This window comes from Nicotiana tabacum, chromosome 14 (assembly GCF_000715075.1).
Source record: "Nicotiana tabacum cultivar K326 chromosome 14, ASM71507v2, whole genome shotgun sequence".
Classification (NCBI taxonomy): Eukaryota; Viridiplantae; Streptophyta; class Magnoliopsida; order Solanales; family Solanaceae; genus Nicotiana; species Nicotiana tabacum.
In genome coordinates, this window is record NC_134093.1 from 53,483,499 (window position 1) to 53,496,783 (window position 13,285).

Below are 13,285 nucleotides of genomic sequence, written 5' to 3' on the forward strand. Positions count from 1 at the left end.
TAATATAAGCTAAGGCTGTCCAACGAGACAGGCCTTCCCGTCCCGTCCAGCGTCCCGTCCCGTCTCACTTAATTTTAAATGGGATGGACCCATGTTAAACGGGACACGGGATGGGACGGGATGGACATTTCGTCCCGTTTATCCTATCCCATTTCGTCCCGTTTCGTCCCGTCCCGTCCCGTCCCACCCGTCCCGTCCCGCGTCCCTTTTTTTTTAATTATAGTCGTTGGGCAACGGCTATAATTGTAAAAATAGACGTTCCCAACAACCAAAAACGGCCATATTTGGCCCCCACCCCACCCCCCAAAGCAGCCCCCAAACTTTTAATATAATCTCTAAGTTTATTAAATTATACTTTGACCCTATTTTCTACTATAAATACCCCCATTCTTCTTCATTTTTCCCACAAAAATAAATCATTCTCTCTCAAATCTCTTACATTCTATTTATATTATTCTCTTAATTTTCTCGCAATCAAGTGATAAGTTTCAAGTATTTGGGCAAATTTTTGGAGCAACTTTCAAGCTTCAAATTAGTTCGTCAAGTATTTGGAGCAATATTTTGGGCAATTTCTTCAAGTTTCAATATTTAATCACGGTGCACTCGTTCCATCTCCTAATTTTAATATATATTTTTTGCGCATTATTTTAGTGCTTAATTTTTGTGTTTACTTTACGTGTTCTATTTTCGTATTTCATTTGTGTTTTAAATTTTTATGTTAACTTTTTTAATTTATTTTCGTATTTAAATTATGGCACCTAAAAATATATTTGGCGTATTTAAAAAAACTAGTAAAAAAAGTAGTAAAGGTGAAAGTAGTAGTAATTCTAATCCTAGTCCTAATCCTAGCCCTTCTCCTATAATTAGAAAACATATAGATGAAATGACGCATATTGATGAAACTTCATTTTTCCAATCCCCCCGCATGTTATAATATTAATTTCGGAGAACAACTAGATTATGAAACTTTACAAAGACAATTTGGCAATGATATTTTTATTGAGGACGAAGAAAATGAGGATGAAGAAAATGAGGAAGAAGAATTAGATGAAATACCCACTAGTCCCGCAACACAAGCTCCAACTCAGAGTCAATCTCGGTCTGGAGCTTTACCCCCTGTACCTCCTGTAAGGGGTAAGCCTAAGGGTGAACGTCCCAAAATATCACTTGTATGGAAATTTTTTAAACATGATAAAGTCAATCAACGTGCTACATGTGAAATATCTAAGCAACGATTTGCGCATACCAAAAGTGGTGGGACAGGGGGTTTATCTAGGCACTTAGGTAGGGACCACAAAATTTAAAAAATATTTAATTCCTTATTCCCTAAGTTTATTTAATTTCTACTATACTTAACCCATTTTTAAAATTAAGAGTTGCAAAGGGACTTGTTCGTAAAATTTATGAGAATTTAGCAATTCAAGAAAATGAACAACCATCTCTCGAAGAATGCCAAGCTAACATATATTCTTATGTTAGATCAATGTTTGATAAATATAAATCTATGGAAACAACAGGTGGAGAAACTGCTCCTTCTACTTCTAAGTCTAGAGTAGAAGTTCTATGGGAAGATATGGATAATATAACAGGTTTTGATTCCTCTATTGATGATGAACTTAATTCTTATCCTAATCAAGGATTGGAAAGTATTAAAGACGAAGAAGGCAACGAACAACTTTTGGCATGGTGGAGGGAGCGTGGCAAGGCTTTTTCAACACTTTCAATAATGGCCAGAGATATCCTTGCTATTCAAGCATCATTAGTAGCATCGGAGAGTGCTTTTAGCGTGGCAAGATTTCAAATCGGAGATCATAGACATTCATTAGCGGAGAACAACCTAGAGATTTCCGCATTATTCAGAGATTGGATTAATTCAGAAAGAAAAAATCTTGGTTTTGAAAAATTAACCACTAGGGAAGAAGAATAATACAATGAGATACTTAGCACTGGGAGCGATGACGGCATGGAACTCATGGAACATCAATCAACATTGCCAATTCCAGAACAATGTCCGAGAGAAATTATAGATAAGTTACAACGAAGTTATATAGGAGCTTACAAATATTAGTATGATAATTTGTAATTGGCTACTAAGAGGCCTAGTTCAAACAGAACCCTTCCTAGAAGGTGGCTGCGTAGATTAGGTGCTCTTCAAAAGAATTATATTTGTATGTGAGATTTGAAAGTTCTATTAATAAAATAAAAGGCTCTAAGCGTTGAATTTTTTTATGAATTGTCTTACACTCTTACTTAGATACTTAATGGCTTGAAATTATATTAAATAAATTATAACTCTATTATAAATTTATAATTACTAGAATATTTTATTACAAGTCTTTTATTTTAATATTTTATAATTCTTTACTTAGTTTCCTAATTTTCGTTTAATTTTTAAGTTTATTAAATATGTCAAAAACCTAGATGTTGCAAACTTTAAAAACTTAGTCATTGTCAAAAGAATATCTGTTGCCAAACTCAATGCTTAAATAATATTTTTTTTAAAACGGCACTTAAGGCCCGCGAACCCGTCCCGTTTGTTAGCGGGACGGGATGGGCCTACCGTCCGTCTCGTCCCGTCCCGTTTGTTAGCAGGACGGGATGGGCCTACCGTTTCATTCCGTTTGTCCCGTCCCGCCACTGTCCCGACTAAATGTCATCCCATCCCGTTAATTTTGTCCCGTCCCGTCCCGTCCCATCCCGTTGGACAGCCATAATATAAGCAAGCAAGAAAGCAAAATATTAATGAATTTTTTTTATAGAATACAGTGTGTGCTTCTCGGAAAAATCGTCTCTTACAATGATGGTAGAGTTCACTATTTATAACTGTACCTAGGGAACATCCTAGGATCAAGCCCCTCTTAAATGACAATTATGAGAGCCATTGAAGAGTGTGTAACGATAGGCAGTAAATGTCTTATTCTCTGCAACGGACCGCATACTTAATACTAAAGAATATTCTTCATTAAATGCTACCAGGTGGTAGGCATTTATTTCGCTTTTATGAGTATCATTCTCTCCGATAACAAGCGAGATCATTGCCGTTGGGCCCGACTGTTTTCTGTCTTCAACTCCACGTGTCACTTTCTCACGCAAACATTAAATATGGACATATTTTATCTCATACAGATAGTCCCCCTGCTTTCTGGTGGCACAACTTTGTGTCACCGGAAAGTTGGTAGAGATACTTTTTTAGCGAAAAATTCTTTGACCCCCTCTGAAAAGTTTCTGACAGTTGATTAGACGCATGTCTCTCCGCATTTAATGCCCTGAACATGCGTCATTCCACGATTTAGCATTACTTTTGCCGGTTATCGAGGTAATTATGGCTCTGATTTTAGTCGCATATTTCTTTACTTTTACGCATCAAACTTCTTCATTTACACTTTATAATTCTCCAAACTTTCTCAAACTCTCTTTACTCAACTTGTACTTTGTCTTCAACTTTTCTTTAACCTTCTTCTCAAAGAAACCCTTTCTTTATGATAAAAATGGCTTCTTCTTCCAGAAATCCTAGTTCTTCAAAAAATAAAGGTAAAGCCGATGATGTTGTTCCTCCTACGGTGAGCACCATCTGTTGACGACCAATTTTGACCTTCCCTTTTAAAACGAATTTATTCATACTTAATAATTTACAATAAATACTTTAAAAGTATTTTCTATTAATGAATATCTATTATTTTACAAATTAATTAAGTACTAGTCTCATTAATCAAGTAGTATTAATATTATGTAATTACAAATGTATTTACTATCTTAAGATTATTAAAATATTTTTTGTATATACATTACATAGGTTTTATAATTAATTTGACAAATTCACTCCTTAATTTCTAGCGAATTAGGTAACTATGCTAATATTTTGAAATTAATGTTATAATTCAAAATATGTGTTATTTATAGATAATTAATTAAAATAATTAGTAACCTATATAATAATTATAATTTTACCACATTTTATTGAAATTTTTAAGCTTATTTAAATTAATTTTAAAAGGGTTAAAAACTAAAGTGCTACATGTGTAATTCTTCAATTAAATACAAAGTGGCTATTCCCTAAATCAATTCTAGTCCAATACCAGTCCCAATTCGGAATTGACCTAGTCCAAACACCCCATCCCCTTCCAACTTGGCAATCCATGCCATTCTCATTGAACCAATGAGATCCTGCCACGTCACCCTCCTTTATCACTCACAAAACAAACACACATGCATCTGAATCGTTGATCCATCTGAACGGCTCGCATTTAATCTCTGATTTTCCTTTGATCTTTAAACACCCGCCCAAAGATCCATCTCCACCGTCCAAATTCCATGATCCAATGGCCACCAAAATTTCTTTTAAAAAACCTTAAATGCTCGAAATTTCAGGGCCATTGATCACCAGATCCAACAACCCAGATCCTATCTTCTATCTTTAACCTCAAAGACGGCCCCCAATACCCCAAAAACCCTAAATCATTTTTCACCTGCCCAGCCGCCCTTCTTTCCCCTTCCTCTCTCTTTTCTCTTGTCTGCCCCTGCTCCATCAATCAACAGACCTTACACAAATTAGTGCAAGATCGTGAAATTAACTTCAAATCATCTCATTTGTCTCTCATATCCATGATTCTCGCTGAATCTTTGCCTGTTTCATCATCAAAATTCAAATCCCCCAAATCCGAACCTTAACCCCCAGAGATAAAACCTCAAATCGCCATTGACCTTTCAAACCCATGGCATGCATGGTCATTCGTTTGTTCCTACACTCATGATCTCGTCGTTCTTTCCATTTTCACCATTCAATTTCAAAAGCCCTAATCGAAGAAGTCAAATCAAAAGGTGAAACTTCAACTCGCTAGATTTCTTCTTTCGTCCTTTCAAATCGAAGCAAGCATGAGACGTTAGCTGGCTTCATCATTGATATTCGACACCCAGAGGTCAAATGCAATGACCTCTGGGTATTAGGGTTCTGACCAATGGTCTCTTATGCTTCAATGTTGAGTCTCTCATATCTCTCATACTCAGGTAAAATCGACATTGATTTCCCCTCTGTTTTCTCTGATTTTACCCGACTATGCTCACATCATCAATTTATCGTCACTCTCCACTATCTTAGTTTGAAATCTGAAACCCTAAGGCCTTAAATGGCACTATAAAAGGGGTCTTCAATGCTCTCACCTAACACACAAATACGAACACTCACTAAGCACACAAAGACACTGAGAAATTTAGTGTTTCCAGTCTCATCTTTCTTACTGTTTTCCCTCTCTTTTGTTGAGTTCTATATCTGGTTTAAACTCGAGGGTTCTGAAGATTTTGAGCAACAAAGAGAGTTCGTTTGGTCTGCTGCCCTCAAAAAGGTCAGCACCCCTCTCTCACTTTTCTCTTTTGTTCGTCTCTTGGAATGATATGAGTATACTAAGATAGGTTCTATAGATTATAATTATTCTGTATGTGTTTGACATGTTTGATATTTATGCTTTGTTAGTTTGATAACCTTTTGTGGTCAGCTTGTTCTGTTATGATTCTTTAAGTGATAATCGATTAAGTCATTGATAATTGTTGATCTTTGTTCTGAGTTTTCCAACAGTCTCCATGCCTAAGTTCTTAAATGTTTATGTTCAATATGAACTTCATAATTCTCATTAACTTGCAATAAGCTCATCTCTGTCTTGTTGCACCTCTGTAATTTTTTGTGAGCTTTGAAGTTGAGTTTAATACCCGATAATATAACTAAGATGACTTATATCCCCTTACCTTTTAACCTTGAGCCTAAACTTGAAGTGTATCTTCTTGTGTTTGTCCAACCATTTTTTAGAGTTACTACTATAGTCTTTTTTGTTTAGCCATTATTGTTAAACCAATCGTGCTTACCTAAACTTCATATTTTTCCCTTCATTGATGATGTTGTTGTGATCTTCACCCCTGCATATTGTTCCATGCACCTTACTTGTCTTATGATCGAATTCGTTATTTGGTAATCATAACTGAGATTAAATCTGAAAGTTCAATGAATCCATATCACTAAACTAAGGTGAAAGAATCTAAGTGATTAGATACTTTCCTTCTCTACGTCTGTATCTACTAACTCTGAGGGTGATCTCTGGGCTATCACTATGACCTTCTCATGATCATACTCGACTATTGTATACATTTGTAGGGAACTATCTTGTTTGAATTAAACTGTCTTCTTTTCATGAACTTTTATTGTATATATTCTGTTAAGGTTAAGCTATCTTCCTTTTCATAGTGTAAGTCATGATCTTGTTTGGATAAAGCCAACTGGTTATTATTGCATAACTAAGTTTGTTTGCCCCATGATTTGAGATCTTCATGTACATGTGTAATTCAAAATTTATGCAGTACATCCCTATCCTCAGTCTCTTTGAGCCACTACTAATTTTGTAAAGCTTTCATGCATCTATCATCAACTTGTTTTTCATGAAAGTAGAACTTAGACATTCTATTATAATCAATTTAGGAGTTGATGCATGATTACTTCATACTTATATACTAAGCTAGAATTATGTTTGAGTTGAATTTGTTTTGATGCAATGTTTCCATTTCCTTTCTTCACTAACATGTTGATTTGGTTCTATAATTGGTTCTGTAATATGCAAAGTTCCCTTGCTTGTATGAGGTTACTACCTCACTTACCCTGCCTATGTGTAGTTGATTAAATATTGCAAGTATCTCTATTTGACTCTACGATACCATGTTTTTGTTTTAAATTATGCCCAGTTCTTCTCTTTATTACTAATCTAAAACTGAACTTGACTCTCAAAACTTATGAAGTCCATTTATTGATATTATCTGAACATGATGACCTGTCAATACTGTTAGAAGCATCACCCTGTTGAGACCTTAGAAATCCCATGTTTGAACCTGTGAATTTGTAGTCATGATGAGAGTTTAATCCCATTCTTGATGACCCTGATAACCTCTCTATAATAATGGTTGACCATGACTGTTGGTTTGAATCTGCATTGATGATCTTTAAGGTGTTAAGTAGTGTATTAATACATGTTTGAATATGTTGTTCCTTAATGACTTATTCCTGCAATAGTATGATATGAAACTTCTATTTTTCATCTATCTGTGTTCTAAAGTCACCCCCTCTTAGGTTTACTTGATATGTGTTTCTTATTTAGTATCAAAGTAATCTATATTATTCTATTAAGAGGAAAAGTATATATTTTGTGGTAAGTAATACTTTAGTATTTAGTTTACATTGGAAGGGCCTCATTGGCACTTAAACCCATAGGGAAAACATGTTGTTAGTGTTTAAGGGTATTAGGGACCGGAGTTCGACTCTAGGTTGAGCTACCCTCCCAGGCACAAGCATTGCCTTGAGCCTTGAGTCCCTTGGGAACTTTGAAGTGGAAGGGGATCCAAAGGGAGCATCGACCTCGAGTGGGATTCCCTCCCTATCTCTTAATTCATTGACACATTCAGTTCTTTAAGGGTTTAATGTTTAATGACAATGAAAGGTTTCCAATGTGAACTATTTGCTAAGTAAAGCCACCACATTAATATATAATTTTCCCTTACAATATTAATCTTATTCTTGTTTTAATTATCTATTTATGTACCTGTCATATGCATCAGAGTGTGATTTGTTGTTAGAATATGTTGAATATATATTGACTATGTATCTAATGACTTTCCTATTCTTTTGATATGTACATCTGTTTGGGCCGCTGAGTTCCTGATGAACTGAGGCCCAATTCCAGCCTTGTTGCATTTCGTCGAGAAGCCCAAAATCAGCTGTATTCGCGTCTCTTTACTGCTGGGCCTACCTTCTTGAGGCCCAATCACCAGAGTCCAGTCCTCTTTCCCTCAACTCCTTTATCACTGTTTACTATCCTATTAATTTAGTTTACCTCTTTTGCTAATTTGGTTTACTGTTGGTTGCACTTGTTATGCCTTTGCTGTTATTTTATATCTCATGTATATAACACTCATATATTAAGATCACATGCTTTTCTTTTATGCTTTAATGTCATATAAACTTAGGCAAGCCTTAAACAATTTATGATTTAAAAGGGAAATTAGTTAGTAATAAATCCTTAATTCGCTAATTATAATTTGCTCACAAATTATTATGTTTCACTCATCTTTCCTTTCCTTAAAAGATTTTTAAAGCCCAGAACTTAGCAAAATAAGAGCTCTATTTCAAAAAGGGAAATCAGATCTCAGCTTCATTTTCGAAAGGAAAATCAGAACTTCAAGAACTGTCGCCCTTAAGGAATTTTCGGCAAATAACCTCTTCTTTGAAAACCCTCCGAATCTAAGGTAATTTTAGGCTCACTTTCTTACAAAACACCCTTTAGAATTATATAAATAACCATCCCCCAAATCAAAGTATTTTCATAACTCAATCTCTTTTATAAGCTTGTAAAATCTAGACCACTTATATACCAATTTCAAAACTCTTTCAATATATCTTATGAACTTCTTCATAAACTCGTATCCCTTTAAGGTTTCATATTCCTTTTATCATACTCTCCCTTTAGGTATATAGTAAGCAATACTCTTTATTACTAATCAAAGAATTTTATAAATAATATCCCAAACGTAGTCTACGTCCTATCGAGCTATCTCAAATAGATTTTAAAGGGTGCCTAACACCTTTCCCTTAGAAGAACAAGAACCCTTACCCATAATCTCACCGGTTAGCAGACCAATAAAGAACATGACTTAGTAATTAAATAGGTACCCTAATATACCTTTAAATATTAGGTGGCGACTCGCTTTCATCAACAACAGAGAAATCACAAGTTGAATCCTATCTTAACTAGTGCAAAATAGGGTGCAACACCATCATCCCAAGAAGTCTTGTCACAACTAAAGACTTTAAAGAGAAATATCATTTTGCTAACCCTCGTACGTGGGTCGCTGGCATGTATCCTTCTTCTATCCGTCCTTCCAGCATCCCTACTATGAAGGAAGACTGCCACTACCCTGACTTAAACATCATTGCTCCTGACCTGTCGGAGCGGATAACCTTACCCAAGAAGGGTTTCACGTATTTTATACGTATCTCTTCACTTTGGGGCCGTTCTCTCTGAGCGGGGAGCTTGACTCCATTATTGCGGAGTTCTGCATCTGTTACAAGGTAAGTCTAGTACAAGTAAGTCTTTTTGTGTAGAGGACAGTCGCTTGTCTTTGGCGTCTGTGCCAGAAGACGGGAGATGAGCTAATCCTAACTCGATTAATGAACATTTATTCCCCCAAGATATTTTGCGAAGGAATGATAAACTTTAGTATACGTGGCCACCATGCTCTTCTAGCTAGCATGGATGATGACAATGACCATGGGTGGATGGAACGGTTCGTTGCAGTTGCCACCAGGGACATCATTCCGGCCACGACTTCATCCTTTTCGGACTTATGAAACCGTACTCGTAAGTTCATCGTTTGTTTCTTCTTCTGGCTAAAGATCATCCCATGCCATTATTGATTCTTCTTTTTTCTCTTGTTTCAACAACTCAGTGCATTCCATCGAGGGTCGAAGGATTGGACCAGTAGGTCCAAAAGATTTTGGATGTTACTACGCCCAAGACCCATACGTGGAAAGAACTAGCCCTTAAATATGAGTGGAAGGCCAAAAATCATGGTAGGTTAAACTCAACTTGTTTTTCCCTTTCGTATAAGAAAATTGATTAACCCTTTCTCTCTTGTTGAATTCAGGTCTACCCCAAGGCTCAGTTGTCGTTTCCGAGGAGGACGTTTTGGCTAATCCTGCTAACACGGTGAGGCTGTTGTAGGAGTCTTTGTCCCGAACGGGTGTCTCCGGTCCTGCTTCTGGTGCAAGTGCTTCTTCTTAGAGTCCCCGGCCGGAGAACAAGCAAGCAAAAAGATGTTGCTCCTACGCGGTCGGGAGAAAGAACAAATAAGCAAAGAATGCAATGCATGAGTCATCCACGTATGTCGTTTAAATGAGCATCGCGCCCGAGCCGGTTCCAGAACCGTGGTGATCGACAATGATGGAGAAGCTAGTGATGAGGAGGCTTCTCTATATAGAATACGACGACCTTCAGCAACTCATCAGAATGCTCAATCTGTTGTGATAGTTACACTAACCGAGGACGATGCTTCGGCACTCTAGGGGGAGTTCGAAATGGTGGAAGATGGTGACTCTCACTTCCGAGTCCCAGTTGCCGCGTCCAGTACTGTAAGGCTGAGTACCGGGTCCCTTCGGTCTTTTATTGACGAGCAACCAACAACAACACTGCATTTGTCGTAGTCGCTTCTCATCCTACAATGCCATCTGCTTCATGTCCCTCTTCTCCAACTTTGCCTTTACCACCAGCAACTGTTACATCATCTCCACCGACCGCAGTTGTACGAGAGGAGGATGTCCCTCTTCCCCAGTCCCCAATTTATGGTAATTTGGGGCAAAACTATTATGTCCCCTCCGAAGATCCCCAAAGGAGGAGGAATGTTACCCTCTCGGTCTCTATTGGATGCCATCTATTATCCCATCCGGTGGTGCTTACTAACTATCTGAAGCCTATGGCTTCAGAAAAAGATAGGGATAAGATACAAACTCTTTTAGGAGAGTGTTTGTTGAATAACACCATGCACAACGCAACAACGGTATATTCTTTATTTCCTCTGTTATTTCTTCTCTCTTTGTTATGGTAGGATTTTGAATTTGTAATTTTGTTTTATAGGCCAACTTCCTTGCTTCCGAGGGCCTTCAAAGGCTGATTCATGATAAGGAGGAACTTACTTCCGAACGGGATCAACTTTTGGTCGAGCGAGACCAGAATGCTGCTCGCCTCTTAGAACTGGAAGCACGAGCTGCTGAGGTCGTTGCATTGGAGGCTTGGTTGTAGCAAAGCGAGCAAAAAGTGGTAACCCTTAGCCAGGAGGTCACCCCGTTAAGGGAACAATTTGAAGAAACTAAGGCTAAATGGGCTGAAGTCCATAATGTCATTCTTGTTGTATCCGATCGCGAGGCTGCCTTTGCTGAAAGATTTAGTAATTTGGAGGCAGCCTTAAACTCCAAAGCGGAAGAGCTTGCTGCTCCCAAGGATAAGTATTCCCGGTTGGAGGACAAGCATAAGAGGACCACAGAGCATAATAAAATTTACAGCTCCACTGTCCGAGACTTTGATGTCAACCTCCGATCCATGAGATTCGCTCGGGACAAACTTTTTGCTGAGGTTGGCCAACTTAAAGAAGAACTTCAGCACCGAGTAACTTCCCTCATTATTGAAAAAATATATGCTATGTACAACATGAGGAGAAAAACCTTGGAAGAGGCCAAAACGGGTGTCATTGACTTTGATGCCGAAATCGCTAAGGCCCGTGAGCTAGAGTTAACTGCCAAAAGGGGTCTTCCGGCCCAGCCTGATGCTATCGATTCTTCTGGTTCTAGTTCTGAGTTCTTGAGAATTGAAGAAGAACCGAAAGGTGATAATGCTGAAGGCCAAGATGATGAAGGCCAAGATATCGAATCGGTAGCGGATCTACCCACTTCTCCTGGGGGCGTAGATGTTTCTCTTCCTCCGGGTTCCATAGATGCAACAACTTACTTTTTGCTCTTTTTTTCATACTTTTGTACTTATGATGTTTGGCATATTTATTGTGAATAGAAGTATCTTTTCGTTCAAGTATTTGCACAAGTTTTGCTCCTTTGCATCTTTTTTCGTTTAAACGCTTGCGCAAGTTTTGCTCTTTGCGTCTTTTTTCGTTTAAGTGTTTGTTCAAGTTTTACTCTTTGCATCAAATTGTGCAAGGCTTCGGGTGTATTTTCCCCCAAAAGAGTTTGGATTTCGGGCACAAGTTCTTCTGAAATCAACCCTTTAACATGAGGGTTTTCATAAAAGAGGGCGCCCTCTTATGTTTACGGTGCTCTTGAAGAGGACGTCTCATGTTCATTACAACACTAGCATTTGAAGTACTTGTGTTAACTTTTAAATGATAAATTCAATTCATCGTTCAGACAAGAAACAAGATAGATATAGAATGACTTTACTTTATTCCTTCCATTTTCAAAACTACATAAATATTCGTTGTGCTAAAAAGAAATTGCCATTTCTTGTGGCTAACTTGTACAACTTGTTTCTATGGGGCTGGGCGCGCAGTCCCCGGTCCCGATGCTATAACTATGTTTTCGAGTTTCGTATTTCGGTCGATGTGGCAGTCGTTGTTTCCGTAATTCGGTCGATGTGGCAGTCGTTGTTGCCGTATCCTCATATCATTCCCCCCAGTGTTCAAATGCGAAAAATGCAAATTTGAACACTGGAAGTTTTACACCTTCGAGGATTCTGCTAGTGAATTGCTAGATAATCTTTAGTTCGATAGCAAACTTCACTTCCCCTTAGGAATTTATGCTATCGAGCCAAAGATTATCTAACAATCCCCTAGTGGCTTGCACTTGTGAACGGTCGGGTAATCTCTATTCGACTGCAAACTTTACTTCCCGGTAGGAATGTTTCTATCGAGCAAAAGACTATCTAACCACTCCATAGTGGTTCTTTTCTACTATGCCTTGTCATTTGAAGGTCTTATTACTACTGTTGAAGCTTCCTTCATAGTATGCTTTCTGTTGCTGCCTTGTTAAAAATCTTGCCAGAAAAACCTAATCGGGACAAAAACTAGATGAAGGGAAAAAGAGTGTAGCACATACTTTCAGTACATGCGAGGCTCATCAGGAATAGTATCTCTTGAGGTGAGACACATCCCAGTTGCTTGGCAACTTTTCTCCCTCCTGATTTTCTAACTCGTATGACCCTTTCCCGGTGACAGCTGAAACCCAGTAGGGGCCTTCCCATGTTGGACCTACCATCCCCGCATTGAGCTCCCGGGTGTTCGGAGTTACTTTCCTTAAAACCAAGTCTCCCACTTTTAAATAACAGAGGTTGGCTCTTTGATTGTAATATCTCTGCTTTTGGCCTGCCATCCTTATATGCGTCGAGACCCTGCGTTCATCGAGCAACTCCAAATTGACTAACACTGCGTTATTGTTTGCTTCTCCGTTTGTCCGAAAATATCTTAGGGTAATCTCTCCTACTTTCACAGAGATCAGGTCTTTTGCTCCGTACACAAGAGAGAAAGGAGTCTCTCCCATACTTGATTTGGCCGTTATTCGGTACGCCCATAGTACACCTGGTAGCTCTACAGGCCATTTACCTTTAGTTGCTTCCAATCTCTTTTTGAGATTTTGTATAATCACTTTGTTTGTTGATTCTGCTTGACCGTTTGAACTCGGATGATAGGGTGATGATGTGATCCTTTTTGATTTTCAAGTCTTCAAGGAACTTCGTGACCTTTGCGCCTATAAACCGCGGCC